The sequence below is a fragment of the Hyperolius riggenbachi genome, chromosome 8 (genome assembly GCF_040937935.1).
Source record: "Hyperolius riggenbachi isolate aHypRig1 chromosome 8, aHypRig1.pri, whole genome shotgun sequence".
NCBI classification, from domain to species: Eukaryota; Metazoa; Chordata; class Amphibia; order Anura; family Hyperoliidae; genus Hyperolius; species Hyperolius riggenbachi.
In genome coordinates, this window is record NC_090653.1 from 4131155 (window position 1) to 4158322 (window position 27168).

General features: G+C 48.6%; 1 protein-coding gene across 4 annotated transcripts in view; it reads left to right on the plus strand.

Annotated features, from left to right (window-relative positions):
• Positions 1–27168, plus strand: part of DIAPH2 (diaphanous related formin 2) — a 1596586-nt gene that overhangs the window by 393606 nt on the left and 1175812 nt on the right. The window contains exon 1 of one of the 4 annotated variants that reach the window (XM_068249982.1): positions 14148–14221. The exons of the other annotated variants lie outside the window; for them this stretch is intronic. The gene's annotated coding sequence lies outside the window, so the exon portion shown is untranslated. Of the gene's footprint in view, positions 1–14147; positions 14222–27168 lie in introns of those variants that run through there. 4 annotated transcript variants of the gene reach the window in all.

A 27168-nucleotide genomic window follows, 5' to 3' on the forward strand; every position in this document is an offset into this window, starting at 1 on the left:
GCACAGCTAGTAGATACGGGGCGGAGCAGCACTTGTGTACAGCCACCCCTGAGGAAGCACAGCTAGTAGATACAGGGCGGAGCAGCACTTGTGACTGCCACCCCTGAGGAAGCACAGCTAGTAGATACAGGGCGGAGCAGGACTTGTGACCGTCACCCCTGAGGAAGCACAGCTAGTAGATACAGGGTGGAGCAGCACTTGTAACCACCACCCCGAGGAAGCACAGCTAGTAGATACAGGGCGGAGCAGCACTTGTGTACAGCCACCCCTGAGGAAGCACAGCTAGTAGATACAGGGTGGAGCAGCACTTGTAACCACCACCCCGAGGAAGCACAGCTAGTAGATACGGGGCGGAGCAGCACTTGTGTACAGCCACCCCTGAGGAAGCACAGCTAGTAGATACAGGGCGGAGCAGCACTTGTGACTGCCACCCCTGAGGAAGCACAGCTAGTAGATACAGGGCGGAGCAGGACTTGTGACTGTCACCCCTGAGGAAGCACAGCTAGTAGATACAGGGTGGAGCAGCACTTGTGACCACCACCCCAAGGAAGCACAGCTAGTAGATACAGGGCGGAGCAGCACTTGTGACCACCACCCCCGAGGAAACACAGCTAGTAGATACAGGGCGGAGCAGCACTTGTGTACAGAGCAGTAGTTGTGAAAACTAAGGTCACATGTGGAATACTTTTGTGACGTCTGCTTAGAAATAATGATTTGTGGGTATTAGCTTTCCTAATGTCCGGAAAACGTGCCGATATTTTTCTGACACGGAGGAATGCCAGTAACCGGCCTTGACAACAGCTTGCAGTTAGATTTGCATTAATTTTCAGGTGTTTGCGCCTCTCTGCAGCTGAACAGCTGCGCCTCTCCAGCATATTCATGAGGTTCTGCTGCAAATTCGGCAGATTTCTCCCCTCACCTGACGGCTGGATGTTTCCTGCCCCGAAACTTACATGACAGGAGATGGAAGTCTTGTCTAAATAAATCTGCGTATTCCAGAAAAGGCTAACGTGTCCGGTAATGGATTCTGGATTAGTGACGGGAACAGGCTGTTCCTCTAATCTCAGAACATGAATCCGATTCACACCTCGCAGGACATTGCTTGTACCGGGTTCACACCTCGCAGGACATTGCTTGTACCGGGTTTACACCTCGCAGGACATTGCTTGTACCGGGTTTACACCTCGCAGGACATTGCTTGTACCGGGTTCACACCTCGCAGGACATTGCTTGTACCGAGTTGACACCATGCAGGACATCGCTTGTGCCGGGTTCACACCTCCCAGGACATTGCTTGTGCCGGGTTCACACCTCGCAAGACATTGCTTGTACTGGGGTTTTCATCTACGCAAAGTCATGATCATATCTAAGGGGCCCATTGTAACGATCGGTGTCAGCACGCAGAGAGAATCTGATTATTGGTGATCTGCAGTATCACCAAGAATACAGATATAGTGCTAACCTCTGGACACCTCTAGATATATATGGTGAGTGTTTGTTATAACAGTATGACTTTGAGCAACCCACCTGATGAACAGGTGACCCTAAGCAGTACAGAAGATACTGCTATGGAGAGTATAGAAACCTTCCAGCAGCCTGAGACTCTCCAAGGGGTGGAGTCAGGCTGAAGGTAGGAAGGACCAGAGAGTGAGTGACACCTGAAGGTGGATGTCACTGACTGATCTTGAGACTATCTCTTAAGTGGAGAGAGATAGCTCTCGAGGTCGGGCAAGCCAGGTTGGCAACACACGGACAGATAAAGTACAAAGACAGAAGGCTGATTCGGTATCCAAGTCAGGCAGGGTTTGGCAACGTGATATCAGATATGCGTGGTACGGAATCAGAGAGCAGAGGAGTAGTCAGGAAAGCAACAGGTCATAAAAAATATCAAACAATGCCTAGTCTTGGGTGTGAGGTCCGTGGTCTCAGCACCCTGGAACTAGTCTGAATAATAACACAGCTGATAATACAGTTCCCTAGTCTGGGTGCGAGGTCCGTGGTCTCAGCACCCTGGAACTAGTCTGATGTATAACAGAATGATAACGTAAGTTCTCTAGTCTTGGGTGTGAGGTCCGTGGTCTCTACACCCTGGAACTAGTCTGATGTATAACAGAATGATAACACAAGTTCCCTAGTCTTGGGTGTGAGGTCCGTGGTCTCTACACCCTGGAACTAGTCTGAAGTATAACAGAATAATAACACAAGTAATCTGGCTCAGTGTGAATTCCCAGGTCCTCCTGGTTCAAACAGACTGTTGGATCTGACTAAGGTCTGAGTGCTTTCACGTAGTGTTCGCAACGGCAGACAACTTGTCACTGGACAGCAGTAACTATATATGGAGTAGTGCTCTCTGGCGCCACCCTGAAGTGATCAACCAATGGTTACCAGCTCTGAGGTAAGCTGACCGGCCTGGTCAGCTGATCCCTCCTTGGCCATCATAAAAGTTCTGCCTTTCAGCGCGCGCGCGTATTCCTAAACCTGTGTGAACTAACAGGCTCAGCCACCCCAGCTGCACGCTGCTGCGTGCAAACCCCCACGCTGGACATGGAATCAGCCGCATTGCTGTCAGAACGCGCGGCGGCTTTTCCGCGTTCTCTCAGACCCATGAGCTGAAAGGGGACCAGATTCTCTCTAATCATTGAAGTGGTGGATTTCAACTCTCGAGCTTTGTAGTGTGTAATATACATGCAGTAGTGTCTGTTTTTTGTAACATGGGACACCTTACATTTTCATACTGTCCTGACAGTAAACCTATGACCTCTACAGTCCCTCAGGGTCCCTAAGAGACCGGGGGCCCTGGGCTACTGCTCAGTTTGACCCCACAGAAGCACTAACCCTGACATGTAGTGTGGGAGTTGGGAATATTATTTTTTAAATACCCGTAGAGCATGCAGGGAAGCTGTGATTAGTATTGCAGCATTTTACATTGTATCAAGCTCCTCCTTGTGGAATGTCATCACTGGTCACATGACTGCTCAGGAGACACGCCCTAACACACAGCATGGATTTCCTGCAAACTCTACTCTGCTACATGAGAAATACTGTTTCCTGTGATCGCCTCCAAGCACTGTCATGTGTATGTGTTGGTATTTGTATATCTCCCCCTGACTTCAGGGGGCGGATTGTACTGCTGAAATCTGCCTAGCTAGGACTCCGTTCCTCTGATTTGTAGCTAGTTAGTTGTGGTAGAAGACTGGACAGCCCGGTGCTCTCACCTTGCAGCAGTGCCCAGCCAGGATACACTCTGCATGGAGTTTGTATGTTCTCCGCCTCAGCATATTCCATGTAGGTGTCCTGGCTCCCCAATATTAGCCCCACACTGAGGTAGGGGGGCATTAAACTATGACTGTGGTAGAGATATCAGCCTAGCACTATTGTTGGAACATCAGGAGACGTGGTGACCACATCTGGCATTTGGGAAGTGGACTGAGAGCTCCGCCAACCGAGTGGGAGGAGAGTGGGTGGGGCTACATTCACAGATAATTGCAAGCTCTCCCGCAGAGGGGAATAAAGGGCGGTTTATAAATAATAATATTAATAATAATCCGAACATTTGTATAGCGCTTTTCTCCTGTCGGACTCAAAGCACTCAAGAGCTGCAGCCACTGGGACGCGCTCAGGAGGCCACCCTGCAGTGTTAGGAAGTCTTGCCTTGAACTCCTTACTGAATAGGTACTGACCCTAGCCAGGATTCGAACCCTGGTCTCCCATGTCGAAGGCAGAGCCCTTAACCAGTACTCTATCCAGCCAGCATGCGGGCGGTGTCGTGTTCCTGCGATGCTAGAAGCTTGTCTGCTTTGGTTACCGACATGGGGGTACCAAACATGGCCGATCCTGGGCGTTACATGTATCGCCTGGGAGGAGACACGGATCAAACATGGCATTTACGCGAGCGATGGCAAAAGCCGATACTATCCTTAAAAAGCATTTCTATTGAATGGACAGCACTTAAGCGAGGAATGGCGTAAGCGTCGCGTTTAATGTGCGTGTCATTCTAACGGTGGCCATTAACCATCCAATTTCTTGTGAAAAATTGTTTGAGCGATCAGAAAATTCTGATTGGAAGTGAAATCTTTCACTGCGCCATCAACGAACCAATCTTTACTTCCTATCTATCACAACCAACAAGAAAATCCAAATTTCAGTCTAACAAAAATCCATTCTGACAACTATTTTTATAATTGTTCGTAATCGATTGTTCCCATCAACAGAGATTATTTACAACCAATCCGATCAGATTTTCTGATTGCTCAAACGATTTTTCCCTAGAGATTGGACCGTTAGTGGCTACCTTAACGCTCACTAACCACTCAAAGGGATTATCATCAGCGCATCTCATCTCATCTTTACAAATATTTGGATCGCATTTTCAACAAATTTACCCCAAAACTGCAGCAGATAAATTAGCGGAAGTGAAAAGCAAAACATGAAACGTTTATTTGTAACATTTCGTATCTTCCCAGGTGATAAATAGAAGCTATACTGGTAAATAGGACAAACCTTCAGTGTCAGGCATTCACTTTCTGTCGGTTACCCCACAAACCCGCTGAAATGGCTGAATATAATACATTTTAACGCCAGAATCTGTTATTTGGCCGCAACCCTTTTTACACGACCTTCTGTCCTTAATTCCTCTCGAAGTTAAAAACATTTTTTTCCCCTTCAGTTCCTGTTGGGTTTAGGTAGTTGAAAGAAAATTCTTTATATGTAAGTGGGAGTCATGTGACCTTGTGTTAGGTAACGCCGGGATATATACGGCAGAAATAAGGACGCGCTTCTCTCATTCACGCTGAAGTGCTGAACGCAGGAAGACAGCTTTTGTCTTTCCTCTTCCATTATCCCGCAACCTCCTGATCTCCTGACAGCCTCCACCTCCTAATGAGGAGCTGCTAATGGCGGCACGATCGCCACCTAATCACCAGGCAACAAACGCCGCGGTCTTCACAAACCTAACGGGAATAGCACCGCCTGCCTATAGGAGCCAGGAGAGGACTGCAACCTCCACCAAAAAAGTCTATCTACAGGTGCTCCCCTGCTTACACACAAGTTCCGTTCTGGGAGGTTGTTTGTAAGTTGAGTCCTGGATAAATTATTTAGTTTCAGAAGATTCTGTTTTTGGACATAAAGTATAAACTATGTTTGTTATTTTTAATGGGCTTTCAAAGTTTTTTCAAACTAACAGTTTATACATTACTGTAACATTTAACAACTCAAATGTGTAATAACAAAAATAGTATGTTATAGTTTATCCATGAAAACAACTTTGTATGTCTGAAACGTTGTAACTCGAGTCATTATTAAAGAGAACCAGAGACGAAAGAAAAAAGAGGTTATACATACCCGGGGCTTCTCCCAGCCCCATCAGCCTGGATCGCTCCCATGCCGCCATCCTCCGCTGCCTCTATCGCCGGTCCCGGGTCCCGTCACTTCCTCCAGCCCCATCAGCCTGGATCGCTCCCGCGCCGCCATCCTCCGCTGCCTCTGTCCACCAGTACTGTCATTTCGGCCAGTCAACGCAAGCGCAGTGCGCCCCCTCCATACTGCACAGGCGCATGCGTACAGATATGGAGGGAGTCCCTGCACTTGCGTACAATTGGCCGCGTCCGGCAGGAGTGACGGGACCCGGTACCGGCGATAGAGGCAGCGGAGGATGGTGGCATGGGAGCGATCCAGGCTGATGGGGCTGGAGGAAGCCCCAGGTATGTATACCATCTTTTTTTTTAAAGACCATTCATCTCTGGTTCCCTTTAAGGGCTGTTTTATACTGAGGGGGAAAACTCTGCATTTTGCGTTCCGTTTGCGTTTTATAGGGGAAAAAAAGCAAAAGAGATGTGGAAATCGCAGGGCTTGCGTTATACTGGTGCGATCCGCTTATGATCCGGTTCTGCCAAATCACAAACCTCCTTCAGGGCTCTGTTACACTAAGAGCAATCTTACTGCGATTTTGTTGCAAGGCGATTTCTATGTGTTTTGAAAAGGTCCAGCATGCTGCGTTTATTCTGCGTTTCCTGCTGGTAGCATCCAGTGACAGTCGCATCAGAATCGCATTGTGACTTGCAGTGTAAAACATAGCGGACTGTAGTTAGATATAATATATCAGCAGGGTATAATATTACATAGCACTCTAGCCTTGCCGCTCTGGCTCCCAGCTTGGATTCTGGGTCAGGACACACTTTAAAAGACCCATCATACAATTTGCATACAATTTGTCAGTCAGAATTATTAGCCCCGCCTTGATCATGTGTAAATGTGGGCGGAGTCTTACCAAACAGGAACCGGCAAAACAGAACAAAAATCCACTGAATTAACCCTTTCTTGTGGCAGCTAAAATAATAATAATCCCTATTATAGCTACAGTGTACAAATGTCACAGCCCGGCTACCCTGAGATCGCAGCACATTGCTTGTCGGATGATGGGGGGGGAGCACATTGCTTGTACCGGCTTCAGTCGGATTATGGGAGGGTGGGGGGATGTTGTTTGTACCAATGGGGGGGGGGGGGGGAGCAGAACGCATCGCCTCTTGTTTATTAATAATCTCCGCCGATACGCAGACATTCCCCGTCTTATCCGAGATCTGTAAGCGCGCGTTCGCTTAATGTACGAATTGTTTAACTGCCAAGATTGCTGCCGGCAGATGGACGTTTATTTATTTCACAACTTGGCACTTCTGAAATGCTGAGTCCAACAGAAAAAGCTGTTTGGTGTAGCGGGGAGGGGATCGGAGACATTTGTTATTCTGGGTAATTTGAAGGGAGGCCGCTGTTCAATATGGAGGCGCGATCGCCACCCCGACACGAAGACCGCAGCGTAATCCGCTAAACACGTTACACTAACAAGGTTAGGAAAGCGATGCGGAGAAAACTCAGGAGAACTTCCTCTGTACTTTATCCCAGAGACAGCGACTGCAGACAGAGACAAAACTCAATGCTGTGCCGATCCTCAAAATAAATAAACATGCTTAGTGAGGGCTCAGCACAAAGCAGGAGGAAAATGCCCACAGCCTGCTGCTCTCTTGCTGCCACATAGAGGAGGATCATGATACGTGATGTACACACACTAGACTCTTGGCAGACGCGGCCCAACCAGCTGTCTTGTCTGAAAGCCGTCTGTACAGGCCTGCGGGCAGGACCAGCATACGGCGAGTGGCACAACCCAATAGCTGGCATCCTCTATGGATGGGAAAAGGTCTGAGAATGAGGAAAATAACTGGGCTAAAAGGGGTGTTCATGAAAGAGTGCAGCCGGAAATCATAGCTAGAATAGATTATTGGTACATTTATCAATATTCTACTATTTAACAGTGCTAATTCCAATAGTAAAATATTGGTAAATGTTACCAATATTTAACTGCAACTAAACCCAACCCCCCATCCCCCCCAGATGCTTAACCCTAACCACCCCCTTCCAATCCCCAACACTAACCACCCCCTGCCTTAGAATCCTTAAACCCCCCTTTACTGGTGCCTAAGCTTAACCCCCCCCCCCCAAAAAAAAAAAAAAAAAGATGTAAGAGTTACAATGGATTCCCCAAGAACTTTATACAGAGCATATGAAGCACCAATCCCACCATTGACAGCCGCAGTGTCAGAGAGGTGTAAGCAGGGGAGGGGGCAGCTGCAGTGTCAGAGAGGTGTAAGCAGGGGAGGGGACAGCTGCATTGTCAGAGAGGTGTAAGCAGGGGAGGGGAACAGCCAAGGACAGCTGCAGTGTCAGAGAGGTGTAAGCAGGGGAGGGGGCAGCTGCAGTGTCAGAGAGGTGTAACCAGGGGAGGGAACAGCCAAGGACAGCTGCAGTGTCAGAGAGGTGTAAGCAGGAGAGGGAGACAGCCAAGGACAGCTGCAGTTCCAGAGAGGTGTAAGCAGGGGAGGGGTACAGCCAAGGACAGCCGCAGTGTCAGAGAGGTGTAAGCAGGGGAAAGGAACAGCCAAGGACAGCTGCAGTATCAGAGAGGTGTAAGCAGGGGAGGGAACAGCCAAGGACAGCTGCAGTGTCAGAAAGGTGTAAGCAGGGAAGGGAACAGCCAAGGACAGCCGCAGTATCAGAGAGGTGTAAGCAGGGGAGGGAACAGCCAAGTACAGCCGCAGTGTCAGAGAGGTGTAACCAGGGGAGGGAACAGCCAAGGACAGCTGTAGAGTCAGAGAGGTGTAAGCAGGGGAGGGAGACAGCCAAGGACAGCTGCAGTGTCAGAGAGGTGTAAGCAGGGAAGGGAACAGCCGAGGACAGCCACAGTGTCAGAGAGGTGTAAGCAGAGGAGGGAACAGCCAAGGACAGCCGCAGTGTCAGATAGGTGTAAGCAGGGGAGGGAACAGCCAAGGACAGCTGCAGTATCAGAGAGGTGTAAGCAGGGGAGGGAACAGCCAATGACAGCTGCAGTGTCAGAGAGGTGTAAGCAGGGGAGGGGAACAGCCAAGGACAGCCGCAGTGTCAGAGAGGTGTAAGCAGGGGAGGGAACAGCCAAGGACAGCCGCAGTGTCAGAGAGGTGTAAGCAGGGGAGGGAACAGCCAAGGACAGCTGCAGTGTCAGAGAGGTGTAAGCAGGGGAGGGGAACAGCCAAGGACAGCTGCAGTGTCAGAGAGATGTAAGCAGGGGAGGGAACAGCCAAGGACAGCTGCAGTGCCAGAGAGATGCAAGCAAAGGAGGGAACAGCCAAGGACAGCTGCAGTGTCAGAGAGGTGTAAGCAGGGGAGGGAACAGCCAAGGACAGCTGCAGTGTCAGAGAGGTGTAAGCAGGGGAGGGGAACAGCCAAGGACAGCTGCAGTGTCAGAGAGGTGTAAGCAGGGAGGGGAACAGCCAAGGACAGCTGCAGTGTCAGAGAGGTGTAAGCAGGGGAGGGGAATAACCAAGTACAGCCGCAGTGTCAGAGAGGTGTAAGCAGGGGAGGGAGACAGCCAAGGACAGCTGCAGTATCAGAGAAGTGTAAGCAGGGGAGGGGAACAGCCAAGGACAGCTGCAGTGCCAGAGAGGTGTAAGCAGGGGAGGGAGACAGCCAAGGACAGCTGCAGTGTCAGAGAGGTGTAAGCAGGGGTGGGAGACAGCCAAGGACAGCTGCAGTGCCAGAGAGGTGTAAGCAGGGGAGGGAACAGCCAAGGACAGCTGCAGTGTCAGAGAAGTGTAAGCAGGGGAGGGTAACAGCCAAGGACAGCTGCAGTGTCAGAGAGGTGTAAGCAGGGGAGGGGGACAGCCAAGGACAGCTGCAGTGTCAGAGAGGTGTAAGCAGGGGTGGGGAATAACCAAGTACAGCCGCAGTGTCAGAGAGGTGTAAGCGGGGAGGGAGACAGCCAAGGACAGCTGCAGTATCAGAGAAGTGTAAGCAGGGGAGGGAACAGCCAAGGAGAGCTGCAGTGTCAGAGAGGTGTAAGCAGGGAAGGGAACAGCCAAGGACAGCTGCAGTATCAGAGAAGTGTAAGCAGGGGAGGGGAACAGCCAAGGACAGCTGCAGTGTCAGAGAGGTGTAAGCAGGGGAGGGAGACAGCCAAGGACAGCTGCAGTATAAGAGAAGTGTAAGCAGGGGAGGGAAACAGCCAAGGACAGCTGCAGTGCCAGAGAGGTGTAAGCAGGGGAGGGAACATCCAAGAACAGCCGCATTGTCAGTTGTAAGCAGGGGAGAGAACAGCCAAGGCAAGCTTCAGTGTCAGAGAGGTGTAAGCAGGGAAGGGGAGCAGCCAAGGACAGCTGCAGTGTCAGAGAGGTGTAAGCAGGGGAGGGGAACAGCCAAGGACAGCTGCAGTGTCAGAGAGGTGTAAGCAGGGGAGCGGAACAGCCAAGTACAGCCGCAGTATCAGAGAAGTGTAAGCAGGGGAGGGGAACAGCCAAGGACAGCTGCAGTGTCAGAGAGGTGTAAACAGGGGAGGGAACATCCAAGAACAGCCGCAGTGTCAGTTGTAAGCAGGGGAGAGAACAGCCAACGCAAACTTCAGTGTCAGAGAGGTGTAAGCAGGGGAGGGAACAGCCAAGGACAGCTGCAGTGCCAGAGAGGTGTAAGCAGGGGAGGGAACAGCCAAGGACAGCTGCAGTATCAGAGAGGTGTAAGCAGGGGAGGGAACAGCCAAGGACAGCTGCAGTATCAGAGAAGTGTAAGCAGGGGAGGGAACAGCCAAGGACAGCTGCAGTATCAGAGAAGTGTAAGCAGGGGAGGGGAACAGCCAAGGACAGCCGCAGTATCAGAGAGGGGTAAGCAGGGGAGGGAGACAGCCAAGGACAGCTGCAGTATAAGAGAAGTGTAAGCAGGGGAGGGGAACAGCCAAGGACAGCTGCAGTGCCAGAGAGGTGTAAGCAGGGGAGGGAACAGCCAAGGACAGCTGCAGTGTCAGAGAGGTGTAAACAGGGGAGGGAACATCCAAGAACAGCCGCAGTGTCAGAGAGGTGTAAGCAGGGGATGGGACAGCCAAGGACAGCCAGAGTGTCAGAGAGGTGTAAGCAGGGGAGGGAACAGCCAAGGCAAGCTTCAGTGTCAGAGAGGTGTAAGCAGGGGAGGGAACAGGCAAGGACAGCTGCAGTGTCAGAGAGGTATAAGCAGGGGAGGGGAACAGCCAAGGACAGCTGCAGTGTCAGAGAGGTGTAAGCAGGGGAGGGAACAGCCAAGTACAGACGCAGTGTCAGAGAGGTGTAAGCAGGGGAGGGAACAGCCAAGGACAGCCGCAGTGTCAGAGAGGTGTAAGCAGGGAAGGGGAGCAGCCAAGGACAGCTGCAGTGTCAGAGAAGTGTAAGCAGGGGATGGAACAGCCAAGGACAGCTGCAGTGTCAGAGAGGTGTAAGCAGGGGATGGAACAGCCAAGGACAGCTGCAGTGTCAGAGAGGTGTAAGCAGGGGATGGAACAGCCAAGGACAGCTGCAGTGTCAGAGAGGTGTAAGCAGGGGATGGAACAGCCAAGGACAGCTGCAGTGTCAGAGAGGTGTAAGCAGGGGATGGAACAGCCAAGGACAGCTGCAGTGTCAGAGAGGTGTAAGCAGGGGATGGAACAGCCAAGGACAGCTGCAGTGTCAGAGAGGTGTAAGCAGGGGAGGGGAGCAGCCAAGGACAGCTGCAGTGTCAGAGAGGTGTAAGCAGGGGAGGGAACAGCCAAGGACAGCTGCAGTGTCAGAGAGGTGTAAGCAGGGGAGGGGATCCACCAAGGACAACTGCAGTGTCAGAGAGGTGTAAGCACGGGAGGGAACAGCCGAGGACAGCCGCAGTGTCAGAGAGGTGTAAGCAGGGGAGGGAACATCCAAGGACAGCTGCAGTGTCAGAGAGGTGTAAGCAGGAGAGGAGAAGGTGATCATTCCCAGGCTAGCACCAGTAAAGAGCTAATACAGCCAGGGGGACTCCTGGGGGATCCTTCTGATCTGGGGTCCTTGGGGTGGTCACATCATCGGCATGCCCTTTTGCTCCACCAAATGATGGGAATATATCAGGAAGGAAGGGAATGAGAAGCCAGGGAAGTATTGGTGGGCTTATAGAGGGGAGATGTAGACAATGAAGGTCACACAGGTCCCAGTGGTGGGAGGAGATATCAGGTCAGCAAGAGGAGTGGCCTAAGCAGGAGGAGTGGCTAAAACACATCACAAGAACATCTGAGCTTTCTGAGCAGTAGAGGGCAGTGCAGGGATGCCAGGGAACAGCTGAGATACTATACAGACCCTCCAATCTCCGAGGTCACTGATAGAGGACCTCCGGGAGAGGAGGTCACTGATAGAGGACCCCCGGGAGAGGAGGTCACTGATAGAGGACCCCCGGGAGAGGAGGTCACTGATAGAGGACCCCCGGGAGAGGAGGTCACACGCCACCCACAGCGGGGGAAAGATATGAGTGTATATACATATATTATTAGTGTATACATCTTTGTAAATGATCTCTCCATGATGAACCTGTCTCTCTCGTCAGGCACGGCGGTGGCAGCTGGTTAAGAGCTAATAGTAGATGTTTACCGAGGAAAAATCAATTTGCACGTTCTGTTTCCATGTCTTCTGCCATGAATTTTCAATTATCTCTGTCTTAGTTTACCTGTAGAAGCGCGCTTTTCTTCTGATATTTTACTTTAAATATCTAATTTTCTTAAGCGTTCCTTTCCTGGCCATATGTCAGCATATTTCTCCCGCATGTATTTGCATAACAAAGTCAATTCAGGAGGAACAGACGGACGCCTTTATGAAAAACTTCTGTTTTCTAATCATAATGCGAAATCTCAAGTTTCCCGTAAAGTAACTCCTCTCATTGCGGCGCGCTGGCCGGTACGGCCTACTTCAGCTCACTCCAGATCGCCAGGGTGCCCTACGGACATCCCCTCCCCCAACGCCAGAACAAGTCACAGCCAGAGCCTACATGAGCATCGATAGATACTGGGAAATAATCAAAGCCAGGCCTGTTTCCAAAACTTGTCTGGAGCAGCTGACTATGGGCATCCCCTTACGCAAGACTAGCACAAGTTACAGCCAAAGTCTACAACATGAGCATCGATGCATACTGACCAATTATCAAAACCAGTCTTGTGTGCCTGTTTACAGCATTACTGTTCAAATGTTAAGGACTCTAAGCACTTTTGTTCATACGTTAAGGATTCTAAGCACTATTGTTCAAACGTTGGGATTCTAACCACTATTGTTCAAACGTTGGGATTCTAATCACTATTGTTCAAACATTGGGATCCTAAGCACTATTGTTCAAGCGTTGGGATTCTAAGCACTATTGTTCAAACATTGGGATTTTAAGCACTATTTTTCATTCATTGGGATTCTAAACACTACTGATCAAACATTAAAGGGGAACTGAAGTAAGAGGTATTGCTTAAAAGGAAATAAACATTGCAGCCTCCATATACCTCTCTCTTCAGTTCCCCTTTAAGGATTCTAACCACTATTGTACAAACGTTGGGATTCTAAGCACTATTGTACAAACGTTACATATTCTAAGCACTATTGTACAAACGTTACATATTCTAAGCACTATTGTACAAACGTTACATATTCTAAGCACTATTGTACAAGCATTGGGATTCTAAGCACTATTATTGTTCAAACTTTAAGGACTCTAATGCCTAATACACACAATGAAATTTTCTGGCAGATTTGCTGCCATATCGACTATTTCCAGCATGTCCAATCTGATTTCCGATTGATGGGTTAACCGAGGAGGCGTGGTCACAGAGGAAGGACAGAGTGGTGAATGAATGATAATAGGGGTTTGTGGGACACCAATAATTGTAGTTTTTCCCCTCAGAGGCAGCTGTTATGCTAATGCTAGCCACGCCTCCATGCTGACTGGTCAGTCTCTAGTAAGGAAATGTGGCTTCAAAGTGACTGGGAGTGAGCAGGCGTCTGTAGGTCACTATGGGTGAGATCAGAATCTATGCATTTAATTTATCTCTTGAAAAAAAAAACAACAATGTAATTTGAAATACAATTCTATGAAAGGCATAGAAAGAACTATTATTTAATCAGTGTTTGTTTGTTTTCAAGGTGAATAAAATGAGGTTTGTAACAGACGCCAGGTTTTATAATGGCAATCGACAATAGCGAACCCAGAACGAGATCTGATATTTTTACCCTAGTTTTAGAATAATAAAAAATAATAAGCTACGTGTTTCCACATCCAGTGTGTTAACATTCTGCTTAAAAAAATAATTGGAGGCATTAGCGGGAAAGCAGTATATTGCTCCTTTAAATAATTAATTGCTTGGAGTTTGACCTAAATATCCTTATAGTCCTCCCAGATTTAATTACTTAAAGGCAATTTCGCTCAGTCGGCAAGCTTTAATATAACACAAAGGGGGAAAAGCGAGCGGATATCTATAGCACGCCTTTTGTTTTACATCTTAACCGTCATAAGCCGCACTTTATTAGACGCGGGCGCTCCAGCGGCTTAAATTTGATTTCAGATAAAATGAGTTTTTCAGCCTCTGTGCAATTGTAAATAAACTTGCATATCCGCGCGGGGTCGGGGGAAAACGCAACGGATGGGCTGGCTCGCACCGGGGCTCTGCCAAGATTGAGAGCCTAATTTCCTGGCATGGGGGGGCCCTTTGCAGGCTAATGCCAAGTTTTATTGCGAGAGGAAACAGGAAAGCGAGCGGTGAAATTACCAGCGAACTACCTCTGACCCTTTGTACCGCCGCACAATATTCAAATGTAAAAGCGTTGCCAGAACAATAATTTCTGTCCTAACGAGTCTCAAATTAAGGGCTTACAGCTCTCCCTCCGCTTACCTTTTGCTGCAGTTTGATGTACACTAATTGCCGACTTTGCCTGTAAGTTATTTTATTATATATATGTGTGTTTTTTCTGTGCTTAGATCGGATGGGCACACTGGTAATTTTCATTAATCTCACGCAGGGAGTGTAATTACAATTTCCATTATTAACCATCTATTTTCGAGTGGCTTCCTTTCTTCCGTATCAGGGCAGGATGTTAATATTAATTAAGTTATTATGGTGTTAGCGCCGTGTTAAATATAGCCCCAATTAGGTGGACCTGCTGCACGGACTTGTTGTGGGGCGAGCGCTCGGATAGGAAGGAAGCCTTTCCACGCTGCGGCTCCAAACAACAGCTAAAGACAAACCATAACAGGAGAGAAATATATGTCTTTTGCTTTGGATAGTGTGGAAAGAATTAAGAACCTGTTTTAAAATTTTGATTCCTGTCTTCCTATCAAACAAAATGTGTCCCGCTTACTGCCCTGACCTAGATCACCTGACTTAGAGCCTCTGCCACGTTCTGTCCTGACCTAGATCACCTGACTTAGAGACTCTTCCACGTTCTGTCCTGACCTAGATCACCTGACTTAGAGCCTCTTCCATGTCCTGTCCTGACCTAGATCACCTGACTTGGAGCCTCTGCCACTTCCTGTCCTGACCTAGATCACCTGACTTAGAGCCTCTGCCACGTCCTGTCCTGACCTAGATGACCTGACTTAGAGCCTCTGCCACTTCCTGTCCTGACCAAGATCACCTGACTTAGAGCCTCTTCCACGTCCTGTCCTGACCAAGATCAGCTGACTTAGAGCCTCTTCCACGTCCTGACCTGACCTAAATCACCTGACTTAGAGCCTCTGCCACTTCCTGTCCTGACCAAGATCACCTGACTTGGAGCCTCTGCCACTTCCTGTCCTGACCAAGATCACCTGACTTAGAGCCTCTGCCACGTCCTGTCCTGACCTAGATGACCTGACTTAGAGCCTCTGCCACTTCCTGTCCTGACCAAGATCACCTGACTTAGAGCCTCTTCCATGTCCTGTCCTGACCTAGATCACCTGACTTAGAGCCTCTGCCACTTCCTGTCCTGACCTAGATCACCTGACTTAGAGCCTCTGCCACGTTCTGTCCTGACCTAGATGACCTGACTTAGAGCCTCTGCCACTTCCTGTCCTGACCAAGATCACCTGACTTGGAGCCTCTGCCACTTCCTGTCCTGACCAAGATCACCTGACTTAGAGCCTCTTCCATGTCCTGTCCTGACCTAGATCACCTGACTTAGAGCCTCTGCCACTTCCTGTCCTGACCTAGATCACCTGACTTAGAGCCTCTGCCACGTTCTGTCCTGACCTAGATGACCTGACTTAGAGCCTCTGCCACTTCCTGTCCTGACCAAGATCACCTGACTTGGAGCCTCTGCCACTTCCTGTCCTGACCAAGATCACCTGACTTAGAGCCTCTTCCACGTCCTGTCCTGACCTAGATCCCCTGACTTAGAGCCTCTGCCACTTCCTGTCCTGACCTAGATCACCTGACTTAAAGCCTCTGATCACCTGTCTTAGAGCCTCTTCCACGTCCTGTCCTGACCTAAATCACCTGACTTAGAGCCTCTTCCACGTCCTGTCCTGACCTAAATCACCTGACTTAGAGCCTCTTCCACATCCTGTCCTGACCTAGATCACCTGCCTTAGAGCCTCTGCCACTTCCTGTCCTGACCTAGATCACCTGACTTAGAGCCTCTGCCACTTCCTGTCCTGACCAAGATCACCTGACTTAGAGCCTCTGCCACGTTCTGCCCTGACCTAGATCACCTGACTTAGAGCCTCTGCCACTTCCTTTCTTGGGAGCTTATTCATGAAACAAGTGAAGAACAAGAAGTTGTGGAACTTCCTGAAGGCGTCACCAGAAGCCGCCAACCCCTGGAGGTGCAGAATAAACATGGCGTGGTGTTGGTTGTATCCCCGTCCTGTACTGTTGGTTCTTCCCGTTATACTTGTGAAAAGTCGCGCTGTGGTCGAGTAACACAACTCCTCCCATGAGAACTTCTATTTTACATGCACCAATTACAGTACGGTGTGTGTGATATAAGCCCCACCCCTTCCTGCAATTCTCCGCGCTGCTCCCCGCCAGGGCTGTACTGATCACATGGTTTGGCCATTGTTTCACTGTCTCCTTCCTGTTACAATAACTTTAAGCTGCGTCTGATTCGCGCGTTTGTCACGCCAGGCAGCAGCGCCATTCATAGAAGTAAAGTTAGTTCTTGGACAGAAATCAATTGTATAATTGTCATTGTGCGTCTGATTCCGAGCATGTTTACCAAATCCTGTTTTTGGCAGTAAAGAACCTTTCCGTGCATAATACGCAGTGCCGTCTCCATCCTGATGAAAGCAAAGGTAATTATTGTGATAGTTGTGACATTTATCAGCAATCCTCTTCAGCTTCAAACAAAGCAGCGTAATTAACCCCTGGATGTCGGGGATTGTATGGGGGGGGGGGATTGATCTGGAACAATCGCTCCTGTTCTCCGAAGGCAAATTGCAGGTTTGTTTTGTTTGTTTTTGGCTCTTCCTGCGATGAATGTGATTTGCTGAAGCCCATGAAATGATGTCATCGGGAATCATTATGCGTTCCGAGATCACATTTGCACGACCGGCTGGTTGTTCCCGCCAGGAAAGTATCACATCTGGGGAAGGGTGCGCCTGTAGGTGGAGTGCAGGAGGCCATGCAGCAGAGGAGTCTGGGAAGTATTTATTATTGACTTATAAAGCGCCAACATATTCCGTGGCGCTGTACAAAGTAGGAAAACAAACATGGGAGACATAATGATACAGACGATGATATACATCAAATATGGACACTGGTACACAATACAGAACTGCTGATTACACTGACAGATGTAACATGATGAATAACATGTATAACAGAGTGTGAGCTAAGAAATGAATAACGAATCCCAAGACACAAAAGGGGGAGAGCCCTGCCCTTGTGAGCTTACAATCTAAAGGAATGGGGGGGGGGGGGGGAACAAGAGGAGGGTAAGTATACAGTGTACATACAGGCACAGTGCCTGTTTAGGTCATCTAGGAAGGAGTAAAACTTAAAGAGGTTGAAGGGAAATGGCCTAAGTTAGAGTGCATGCTTGTCGGAAAAATGAGTTTTCAGGGAGCGTTTAAAGATTTCAGTGGTTGGAGAGTGGCGGATGTGCTGTGGAAGGGCGTTCCAGAGGAGGGGGTGAGGCACGGGAGAAGTCTTGTATACGTGAATGTGAGGAGGTGATTCTAGAGGAGGACGACAGCAGGTCCTGTGCAGATCTGAGATTGCGATTGGGTTGGTATCTGGAGACCAGTGAGGAGATGTACAGGGGAGAGAGATCGTGGAGAGCTTTGGATTTCTTTTCTCCTATCAGCTGATCATCGGGACAATATCCGGTTTTCCGATTTCTTCAATATTACCAGTCCAGCCACAGCACAGATATATTATTACAATTTTCTGATCCCGCCGCAAACAATCAGGCTGACCAACAGGGGCGTAACTAGGTGGGAGCAGTACCTGTGATTGCACAGGGGCCCAGAGCTGTGGGGGCCCCACCTACTAAGCTTCCCTTCCTCCGATACAGGGGACTATACTGCAGATCAGGGGTTTTGTGGCTGCACTTGTTATGGGTGTGAATATAATGATGGCCACATGTTGTATGACCCTTGTGAGATGGCCCCGCCCCCAGGCACCAGGGGGAGGGTTGTGAGATGGCCCCGCCCCGAGGCTGTGAGGGGCACCAGGGGGAGGGGTGTGAGATGACCCCTCCCCCAGGCTGTAAGGGGCACCAGGGGGAGGCAAGGGAAGGGGTGGGATCATTGGGGGGCATCAGGCTTGGGGACCCCATGAACTGTAGTTACACCCCTGCTGGCCAAGAATGGATTTCTACGGCTCGCAGGCCAATAATGCAGATGAGCTCGTATTTCGCATACTAATTTTGCAACGAAATTTGGAAATCTGACGTAAAATTGTAGTGCAGATTGTTTGACTATTGCAAAATTAATTTTTCACCAAATCATAATAACAATTCATCATTTTCGCAATGACACGTAATTTTGTGAATATAAAATTCTCTCAGTTTACTACAATTATGTGAAAAAAAAATCTCACATGCAAAAATGAGTTGTTTGTTCCATATTTTATTAGACTTCATAGACTGCAATGCATTTGTGCAAAAACTACAAAGTTAGGCAAAATGAAGATTACTCAGAAATCGTAATTACAATCAGAATTGTAGATGTTGTGAAAATGATGTGACATTTCAGGAATCCCAAATGACTTATTACGATGTACCCTAGTAGTCAGCTACCTCCCAACCTCTCCCCATTGCAACACGTTTTGTGATAAATGGTTACAGGCCACATCTGTATACTGCTGCTGAGCTGTCTGGTCACATAATCACGATGATCCTATATGTCATTCACACAGCGCCATCTAGAGGGAGGGACTGTGTGTGCAGATTTTAGTGAGCCCTGCATCTAATTCAAGCTGGGAATAAGGCGGGGTTTACAGGCCGCTAAATAGATCAGTCTGGTCACATAATCACGATTATCCTATAGGTCATTCACACAGTGCCATCTAGAGGTAGGGACCGTGTGTGTAGCCAATAGTCAGCCCTGCATCTGATTCAGGCTGGGAATGAGGAGGAGTTTACAGGATGCTACATAGATCAGTCTGATCACTTGATCACAATGATCCTATCTGTCATTCACACAATGCTATGTAGAGAGAGGGACTGTGTGTGCAGCCAATAGTCCGCCCTGCATCTGATTCAGGCTGAGAATAGGGCGGGGTTTGCAGGCCGCTACATAGATCAGTCTAGTCACATAATCACAATTATCCTATCTACCATTCACATCCGCCATCTAGAGGGAGGGACTATGTGTGCAGCCAATAGTCAGCCCTGTATCTGATTCAGGCTGAGAATAGGGCGGGGTTTACAGGCTGCTACATAGAGCAGGCTGATCACATGATCACAATTATCCTATCTGCCATTCATGTGCGCCATCTAGAGGGAGGGACTGTGTGTGCAGCCAATAGTCAGCCCTGTATCTGATTCAGGCTGAGAATAGGGCGGGGTTTACAGGCTACTACATACTGTCAGTCACCACGTTGGTCTCTTAGTCGCTCACTGACAACCCCAGTGACAATGGAGGACACCTCAGCATACTCACATTTGTAGCCAATCATAATCAGCGTGTTTAGGTAGCACTAATAGGCTTGTGAGACGGTGGAAGATTCTCTTGAAGTTGCATTGATTGAATGAGGATTACACACACTAGGCAATATTTATCCACAGGAGATAATTCCAGTTGATTTTATTTTAATATTAAGCAAATTTACACGTGAAATTTGACTTGTCAAGATCGCCATTTACCTGGACCGCATACATTTGTGTAAAATTATTATAAGCTGCAAATGGTTATCAAGCCATTGCCCGCGTGTGATCTTCGCCATTGGCCACGTTTCTCCGCAGTCGGTTGTCCTGTTGCCTGCGCTCGTTCCACAATCGTTATCATGCCATTGCCCGCGTGTGACCTCTGCCATTGGTCACGTTTCTCCGCAGTCGGTTGTCCTGTTGCCTACGCTCGTTCCACAATCGTTATCATGCCATTGCCCGTGTGTGACCTCTGCCATTGGTCACGTTTCTCCGCAGTCGGTTGTCCTGTTGCCTGCACTCGTTCCACAATCGTTATCATGCCATTGCCCGTGTGTGACCTCTGCCATTGGTCTCGTTTTACTGCATTAGGTTGTCCTGTTGCCTGCGCTCGTTCCACAATCGTTATCATGCCATTGCCCGTGTGTGACCTCTGCCATTGGTCACGTTTCTCCGCAGTCGGTTGTCCTGTCGCCGGTGGGCGGCGAGGCTGCGCTCGTTCTACAAGGTGACGGTATTATGTAATATTTATCCGGGAGTGACAGACACACCATAAAACCTTTATTGCGCTGTCAGTCATTTCCGCGGCGTTATTAATAGATGACACGCGCACTTTGATAAGTTTAACGCCAGATTCTGGAAAACATGCAAATGGGCTGAATAATTTATGGCACAATATGTGCGGTGCTGCGTCTTGTGTTATCAGACACGGAAAACAGGTAAATAGCCACATTAATAATTTCCTTTTCATCTCGGTGTAACAATAATCCCAGATCTGAGGGGGGTGTTTGTGGACGCCACGGGCGAGAGGAAATTATACATCTGCCAATGTGCAGACTTCATCATTCTCTAGAAGATCCCCACTATCCAAACTTACTGAACCCACCATGGGTGACAAAATACACACAACACCTTCCATAGGGTGACAAAGTACACATCGCCTTCCATAGGGTGACAAAGTACACAACGCCTTCTATAAGGTGACAAAGTACACATCGCCTTCCATAGGGTGACAAAGTACACAACGCCTTCTATAAGGTGACAAAGTACACATCGCCTTCCATAGAGTGACAAAGTACACAGCTCCTTCTACGGGGTGACAAAGTACACAGCTCCTTCTACGGGGTGACAAAGTACACAGCTCCTTCTACGGGGTGACAAAGTACACAGCTCCTTCTACGGGGTGACAAAGTACACAGCTCCTTCTACGGGGTGACAAAGTACACAGCTCCTTCTACGGGTGACAAAGTACACAGCTCCTTCCATAGGGTGACAAAGTACACAACTCCTTCCATAGGGTGACAAAGTACACAATTCCTTCTATGAGCTGACAGAGTACACAACGCCTTCTGTGGGGTGACAAAGTACACAACGCCTTCTGTGAGGTGACAAAGTACACAACTCCTTCTATGAGGTGAAAAAGTACACAACTCCTTTTATGAGGTGACAAAGTACACAACGCCTTCTGTGGGGTGACAAAGTACACAGCTTCTTCTATGGGGTGACAAAGTACACAACGCCTTCTATGGGGTGACAAAGTACACAGCTTCTTCTATGGGGTGACAAAGTACACAACGCCTTCTATGGGGTGACACTGAGTACACAACGCCTTCCATAGGGTGATAAAGTACACAACGCCTTCTATGGGGTGACACGGGACACACAGCTGTAATGAAGGGGTTAACATTTTGGGACAAACACTTCACCCTCACACCTTATCCTAAGGCCCCGTTTACACTTAATCAGATGGTATGCATTAGTGTGCGTTAGTGCGCGTTTTTTCCATAGCAGTGCATTGGGAAGAAGATTTCAGTTACCATGTGTTAAGTGCAGGCCCGCCATCAGTTGGGGACAACCGTGACTCCCGTCACGGGCCCCGGCCCTGCAGGGGGGCCCCATCCCCGCCGCGGCCCTGGCGGTTGCCGCCCGGCGGCCGCTCAACTCCCCCTGACCGCTGCTCCCTCCCTCCATCCCTCTAGTCGCCGCCGCCACCGCCTAGTCAGACCCCGATCAGGCGGCGACAGTAGTGCGGGCGCTAGGACCCAGCACCCGCACTGATATGCGGAAGTGACGTCACTTCCGCATATAGAGCGGGTGCGTCCAGCGCCCGCTCTTACTGGTCGGGTCGCCGCTGATCTTGAGGTCTGACGCTTGGGCAGCACTGGCAAGGTAGGGGAGGCAGCGGCGGCGGCGGCTGGGGGGGCTCCCTGTCACTCGCTCACTAGCTAAAGGGCCTCCCTGTCACTCACTCACTACTTAAAGGGCCTCCCTGTCACTCACTCACTACTTAAAGTGCCTCCCTGTCACTCACTCACTACTTAAAGGGCCTCCCTGTCACTCACTCACTACCTAAAGGGCCTCCCTGTCACTCACTCCCTAAAGGGCCTCCCTATCACTCGCTCACTAGCTAAAGGGCCTCCCTGTCACTCACTCACTACTTAAAGGGCCTCCCTGTCACTCACTCACTACTTAAAGGGCCTCCCTGTCACTCACTCACTACTTAAAGGGCCTCCCTGTCTTAAAGGGCCTCCCTGTCACTCACTCACTACCTAAAGGGCCTCCCTGTCACTCGCTCACTAGCTAAAGGGCCTCCCTGTCACTCACTCACTACTTAAAGGGCCTCCCTGTCACTCACTCACTACTTAAAGGGCCTCCCTGTCACTCACTCACTACTTAAAGGGCCTCCCTGTCACTCACTCACTACCTAAAGGGCCTCCCTGTCACTCACTCCCTAAAGGCCCTCCCTGTCACTCACTCCCTAAAGGGCCTCCCTGTCACTCACTCCCTAAAGGGCCTCCCTGTCACTCACTCCCTAAATGGTCTCCCTTTCACTCACTCCCTAAAGGGCCTCCCTGTCACTCACTCACTACCTAAAGGGCCTCCCTGTCACTCACTCCCTAAAGGTCCTCCCTGTCACTCGCTCACTAGCTAAAGGGCCTCCCTGTCACTCACTCACTACTTAAAGGGCCTCCCTGTCACTCACTCACTACCTAAAGGGCCTCCCTGTCACTCACTCACTACCTAAAGGGCCTCCCTGTCACTCACTCCCTAAAGGGCCTCCCTGTCACTCACTCCCTAAAGGGCCTCCCTGTCACTCACTCCCTAAAGGCCCTCCCTGTCACTCACTCCCTAAAGGGCCTCCCTGTCACTTACTCCCTAAAGGCCCTCCCTGTCACTCACTCCCTAAAGGGCCTCCCTGTCACTCACTCCCTAAAGGGCCTCCCTGTCACTCACTCCCTAAATGGCCTCCCTTTCACTCACTCCCTAAAGGGCCTCCCTGTCACTCACTCACTACCTAAAGGGCCTCCCTGTCACTCACTCCCTAAAGGTCCTCCCTGTCACTCGCTCACTAGCTAAAGGGCCTCCCTGTCACTCACTCACTACTTAAAGTCCCTGTCACTCACTCACTACTTAAAGGGCCTCCCTGTCACTCACTCACTACCTAAAGGGCCTCCCTGTCACTCACTCACTACCTAAAGGGCCTCCCTGTCACTCACTCCCTAAAGGGCCTCCCTGTCACTCACTCACTACCTAAAGGGCCTCCCTGTCACTCACTCCCTAAAGGGCCTCCCTGTCACTCGCTCACTAGCTAAAGGGCCTCCCTGTCACTCACTCACTACTTAAAGGGCCTCCCTGTCACTCACTCACTACTTAAAGGGCCTCCCTGTCACTCACTCACTACCTAAAGGGCCTCCCTGTCACTCACTCACTACCTAAAGGGCCTCCCTGTCACTCACTCCCTAAAGGGCCTCCCTGTCACTCACTCACTACCTAAAGGGCCTCCCTGTCACTCACTCCCTAAAGGGCCTCCCTGTCACTCGCTCACTAGCTAAAGGGTCTCCCTGTCACTCACTCACTACTTAAAGGGCCTCCCTGTCACTCACTCACTAGCTAAAGGGGCTCCCTGTCACTCACTCCCTAAAGGGCCTCCCTGTCACTCGCTCACTACCTAAAGGGGCTCCCTGTCACTCACTCACTACCTAAAAGGGCTCCCTGTCACTCACTGCCTAAAGGGCTCCATGTCACTCACTACCTAACCTGGGGGTCCCTGTCAGAATCCAGGTGAGAGGTGTCTACCATAATAAGGGGGCATTCTGCCTATTTATGTGAAATGCTGTCTATTTATGTGCCTCATGACTGCTGAATTTGTCTTGTTGGGGGCCTAATGATTGAATTTTTACTTGTTGGAGGCCTCATGATTTGTTGGGAGCCTCAAGATTGCTGAATTTGTCTTGTTGGGGGCCTCATGATTTGTTGGGGGCCTCATGATTTGTTGGGGGCCTCATGATTGCTGAATTTGTCTTGTTGGGGGCCTCATGATTGCTGAATTTGTCTTGTTGGGGGCCTCATGGTTTGTTGGGGGCCTCATGATTGCTAACTGCGAGACTATGGGAAAAGCTGAATCATTACCATATGAGACAATAGCATTAAACCTACTTTTTTAGCTTTTTTAAACAGAAAATAAAACTGGGAGGTTCTAAAAAAATGATGGAGCACTTCCTCCTTCCGGCTTGAAGGAGGAAGTGCTCGATATCGAGGCTTGCAACGCGTCCATTCGGACACTTGCACCTCGTTGAAACGCTGGGCGGAGAGCGGCGTTTTGGGTAATTAACCCCGCCGCATCTAGCCGCTCAGCTGTGGCAATTAGAGCTAACTTGAATCACGAGTATCCACCGTGGTTATTCGTGATTAATTTGTGGACAGCAAGCCTCCAACTAGCTCTGCCAACATGTAATGGCTACGCGCATTTCTCAGTTTGTGGGGGGGGTGGGGGGCCGGACTGATTATTTGTGAGGGGCCCCAAAATTTCTGATGGCGGCCCTGGTTAAGTGTGAAAGGTGCCGTAGGAAAACATAGGCATTACTTTGAAAATCTGTTTTCTTTCAGTTTTAACTGAGAACAACTGATTAAGTGTAAAAGGGCCCTAACTGACCCCTGAATTGTAGTGCTGCTGGGACAAATACCTCGTCTGAACATACATGTGATTGTATCAGTCAGTTCAGTTGTCACAAAGTTTAGGATGTCTTATAACCCTCAGATTCTGCATGTCAGTTATTGGGGGGGGGGGGGGGGGGCTATTACAGAAAACACATTCCCAGTTTTCTTACAATCAGAAGCAACCCATCTATAGGCACTGTAGTGACTCTGTAGTGTGACGTTACCCAACCATCTACATCTACCGTATATTCTCTGGCGTCTGGAGCGGCCTCTATTGTCTCTGGAGTCAGCGACATCCATCAATATTGCGCAAAAGGTGGATCAGCGCAACACCAGGCCGCCTCCGAATGGCCTCGAATCAGAGATGCGCTGAGCCCCCCCAGAAACTGCAAACGCACCTTGATGGAAGATTGACTTCTTCGCAGTGGGAGGGACGAGTACTTAATAGGTTGCATGCAAGCTGTTACAGGAAACCAACATCCTCCTCCAGTGGTAGACAGGTCATGTGTATGCTCGGTGTGTATTCGACCCCACAAGTGGGGCTTGCACTCTTTTGCAGGTAGGCACTAGTCTGTTTTTAAGTAGCGCTGTTCATTTCCTTGCCATCTATCAATATTGTTCCAAGAGATTTCTCAGATAGATAATCAGGCAGACCGCATGGGAAATGTCAGAAGTATTTGCAGCTCAACACCTAAAAATGTAATAATAAAATAGTGTAAAATATAAATGCTTATTTCAGTCAGTGCACAACTCAGTTAAAAAAAAACATTATTATTATTATGCATTCATACATTGCTGACATTTAGAGCAGCACATTACAGAAAACACTGCATAATTCATGTCACCAACTGTCCTCAGAGGAGCTCACAATCTAATCCTACCATAGTGTAATGTCCTACCATATTATTATTATGTATTTATATAGCACTGACATCTTCTGCAGCACATTACAGTGTACACAGTCATGTCACTGACTGTCCTCAGAGGAGCTCACACTCTAATCCTACCATAGTCATAGTCTAATGTCCTACTATATTATTATTATGTATTTATATAGCACTGACATCTTCTGCAGCACATTACAGAGTACATAGTCATGTCACTGACTGTCCTCAGAGGAGCTCACACTCTAATCCTACCATAGTCATAGTCTAATCTCCTACCATATTATTATTATGTATTTATATAGCACTGACATCTCCTGCAGCACATTACAGAGTACATAGTCATGTCACTGACTGTCCTCAGAGGAGCTCACACTCTAATCCTACCATAGTCATAGTCTTATGTCCTACAATATTATTATTATTATGTATTTATATAGCACTGACATCTTCTGCAGCACATTACAGAGTACATAGTCATGTCACTGACTGTCCTCAGAGGAGCTCACCATCTAATCCTACCATAGTCATAGTCTAATGTCCTACTATATTATATTATGTATTTATATAGCACTGACATCTTCTGCAGCACTTTACAGAGTACATAGTCATGTCACTGACTGTCCTCAGAGGAGCTCACAATCTAATCCTACCATAGTCATAGTGTAATGTCCTACCATATTATTATTATGTATTATATCGCACTGACATCTCTTGCAGCACATTACAGAGTACATAGTCATGTCACTGACTGTCCTCAGAGGAGCTCACACTCTAATCCTACCATAGTCATAGTGTAATGTCCTACCATATTATTATTATGTATTTATATAGCACTGACATCTTCTGCAGCACTTTACAGAGTACATAGTCATGTCACTGACTGTCCTCAGAGGAGCTCACAATCTAATCCTACCATAGTCATAGTGTAATGTCCTACCATATTATTATTATGTATTTATATAGCACTGACATCTTCTGCAGCACTTTACAGAGTATATAGTCATGTCACTGACTGTCCTCAGAGGAGCTCACACTCTAATCCTACCATAGTCATAGTGTAATGTCCTACCATATTATTATTATGTATTTATATAGCACTGACATCTCCTGCAGCACATTACAGAGTATATAGACATGTCACTGACTGTCCTCAGAGGAGCTCACAATCTAATCCTACCATAGTCATAGTGTAATGTCCTACCATATTATTATTATGTATTTATATAGCACTGACATCTTCTGCAGCACTTTACAGAGTACATAGTCATGTCACTGACTGTCCTCAGAGGAGCTCACACTCTAATCCCACCATAGTCATAGTGTAATGTCCTACCATATTATTATTATGTATTTATATAGCACTGACATCTTGTGCAGCACTGTACAGAGTGCATAGTCATGTCACTGACTATCCTCAGAAGTGCTCACAATCTAATCCTACCATAGTCATAGTCTAATGTCTTACCATAATATTATTATGTATTTATATAGCACTGACATCTCCTGCAGCACATTACAGAGTACATAGTCATGTCACTGACTGTCCTCAGAGGAGCTTACACTCTAATCCCACCATAGTCATAGTGTAATGTCCTACCATATTAATATTATGTATTTATATAGCACTGACATCTTCTGCAGCACTTTACAGAGCACATAGTTATGTCACTGACTGTCCTCAGAGGAGCCCACACTCTAATCCTACCATAGTCATAGTCTAATGTCCTACCATATTATTAATATGTATGTATATAGCACTGACATCTTCT